The sequence below is a fragment of the Dipteris shenzhenensis genome, chromosome 13 (assembly GCF_047967505.1).
Source record: "Dipteris shenzhenensis isolate YYH24624 ecotype China chromosome 13, Dip_SZ_1.0, whole genome shotgun sequence".
In the NCBI taxonomy this organism is placed as follows: domain Eukaryota; kingdom Viridiplantae; phylum Streptophyta; class Polypodiopsida; order Gleicheniales; family Dipteridaceae; genus Dipteris; species Dipteris shenzhenensis.
In genome coordinates, this window is record NC_141608.1 from 6,741,498 (window position 1) to 6,744,464 (window position 2,967).

Below are 2,967 nucleotides of genomic sequence, written 5' to 3' on the forward strand. Positions count from 1 at the left end.
AGTACTCACACCTTAACATTTTGTAACACAATGGAATCAACATACCATTTTATTTTATTAATTTGTGTTAATGTGAGGAAGCATAAATGTCCCCGTGGTAATGAGTTAAAAATAGGGACCACTAGGAAAGTGGTCCCAAAGTATAGTTATGTGTATATGTGGGTGTATCTTTGTATGTATGTGTGCGGATATAGAATACAATATACGAGTAAATACAAAGTGTCATGATTTTATTTGTAGATCCACAGGATGCTCTACTATGACCCATGGGGGCATTTTTTCCTCGAGTGTCTCTATTTGTTAGCATTGCCTCCTTAGAGGGAGGGCTATAGTGAAGGATTGAAACCGCTTTGTGAATTTCCACGTGTACTTTTTAAAATTGTGTATTTCAAATTGCCACTTAAATTAATAATCCAACTCCCTTTTAAAAAACATTTGCTTTCTCTTTTACATCCAAAAGGGGGTAGTGAATGATGCTTATGATGATGCCAGTAGAACTTGGAGACCTTGACCAATTGTAAGGGTATTTTAACATCCTATAGTTTTGTAAGGAAGATTGTTGTACACCAGGCATGTAAATTACTATACATTAGCTCACTACCAAAACCAAGAGACATCTCGCTTTTTCTAAAAGCTACTTTAGTTTTATTTACTATGGTGAAACTTGATTTTCCATGTTCTAGTTTGGCATGCCATATCCTAGAAAGTGAAGCTCATATTCTAGTTCAACATGCCATATTCTACTTGTACATTAGCTCACTACCGAAACATCTCCTTTTTTAGTAAGCATGCCATATCCTAGAAAGTGAAGCTCATATTCTAGTTCAACATGCCATATTCTACTTGTACATTAGCTCACTACCAAAACATCTCCTTTTTTAGTAAAACTACTAATTAGTTCTACTTTGTACATTAGCTCACTACCGAAACATCTCCTTTTTTAGAAAAACTAGTAATTAGTATAATTTATTAAAGAAAAAGTGAAACTCGAGTTTCTATTCTAGTTTGGCATGCCATATGATATACAAGAAGTCTTGAGTTTTTTACATGACATTAGCTCACGACCCAAACCAAGAGACATCTCTTGTAAACTTTTATTTATTAAAGAGAGTGCAAGTGAAACTCATATTCTAGTTTGGAGCAATATTTGTGTGGGAACAAAACAAAAACCTCATAAGATCACTATCTACGTAACGGAGGTGGATCATGCCTTCTTGAGACCAAGAGAGACGAGGAAGAACTTCAGATGTTGGTGGCGAAGCAAAGCGGTGAGGATAGTCTGGTCCTTAGTTGAATAGGGAGGTGGATCATGCCTTCTTGAGACCAAGAGAGACGAGGAAGAACTTCAGATGTTCGTGGCGAAGCAAAGCGGTGAGGATAGTCTGGTCCTTAGTTGAATAGGGAGGGTATCTGGTTGGGGAGTCGCCTTCAACACAGACGATGGGCTTCTTGTGGCTGAATGTGTGGAAACCGAATTCACCGTGGTAGGATCCCATGCCACTCTCCCCTACACCTCCAAACGGTATGCTCTCCAAAGTGAAGTGTGTGGCCACGTCGTTGACGACCACAGCACCAGATGATGTCCGCAGCGTCACCTCCTCCACTACAGCCTTGTCTTTGGTGAACAGATAGAGTGCCAATGGCTTGGGCTTGGCGTTCACGAAGTCTATGGCATCGCCCATGCTGACCACCTCCACTACAGGAAGAATAGGGCCGAAGATCTCTTCGTTCATCACCTCGGATTGTAACGACGGATTCAGCAGGATTGTGGGCTCAATCCACAGCTTCTCTTCGTCGCCACCGCCTCCGTGCTGCAGGACTGTCGGCCCGCCGTCCAGAGCATCATCGATCATTCCTCTCAGGCGTCGATACTGCGTCATGTTGACGATGCGAGGCAGCGTAGTCTCGCTCTCCGGCTCGACCTTGAATTCCTTCAATGCTCTCTTCAATGCTTCGATCAGGCGCTGGGCGACACCGCTTTCGACGAGCACGTAGTCGGGGGCGATGCAAAATTGCCCGGCGTTAAAACCCCACTTTGCGGAAGCTATCCGTCGAGCAGCGAGGTCTAGATCCACGGTGCTGTCCACGAGAGTCGGGCACTTCCCGCCCAGCTCCAAGGTGACGGGTGTGAGGTGCTGCGCTGCTGCCCCCATGACCAACCGCCCGATGCGTGGGGTGCCCGTGTAGAAGATCTTATCCCACTTCTCGTTCAGCAAGGCCTTGCTCTCCATCTGCCCGCCTTCCACCACCTTCACAGCCCTGGAGTCTAGATAATCCGGGATGAGCCGAGCCAGAAGCGCTGAGGACGCCGGCGCCACCTCGGAAGGCTTCAACACGACCGCATTGCCTGCCGCAAGCGCTGCAACGAGAGGGTCCAGGGCCAAGACGAACGGGCAGTTCCAGGCCGAGATGATGAGAGTTGCTCCTAAGGGCTCCGACACCACCTCCGCTTTCGAACCAGGCAACGACAGGTACCATGGAAGCTTGGCCTTTCCGGGTTGCATCAACCTCTTCAGCTGTTTCACCATGTAATCACACGAGTTTCTGACGACGATTAGCTCTGTATACCTGGCCTCAAAGACAGACTTGCCAAGATCCTCCTGCAGGGCCTTGACGATCGACGCCTCTTGCTGCTCCAGGAGCGAGCTCACTGCCTTTATCTGCGCGAGCCTCCATTCATATGAGCGTGTGATGCCCTTCTCGAACGCCTCGCGGACCTCCTGGTTCACCTCCATCTCTCTCTTTCTCGCCCAAAATCAGCTTGCCAACTCGAAGAAATTATGGTGCTAACGAGCTGGTAAGTTGCAAATTCAGCGTGTTTATATATGAGTTCGCAGCGGTTTGCTTTTCACGCTTTTGGAAACCAAAGGAAAGCCATTAAAGCTATATTTTTCTTTGAGCTTTCAAACGTTTTTCTTGGCAGGTAATTAAAAGCTAGCGAACTAAAGCTATGATTCACTAGATTTA

The 2,967-nt window shown here is 46.2% G+C and overlaps 1 pseudogene; it reads right to left on the reverse strand.

Annotated features, from left to right (window-relative positions):
* Window positions 1–1,307: 1,307 nt before the first annotated feature.
* On the reverse strand, window positions 1,308–2,735 carry LOC147894963 (aldehyde dehydrogenase family 3 member H1 pseudogene; annotated as a pseudogene).
* Window positions 2,736–2,967: the final 232 nt, after the last annotated feature.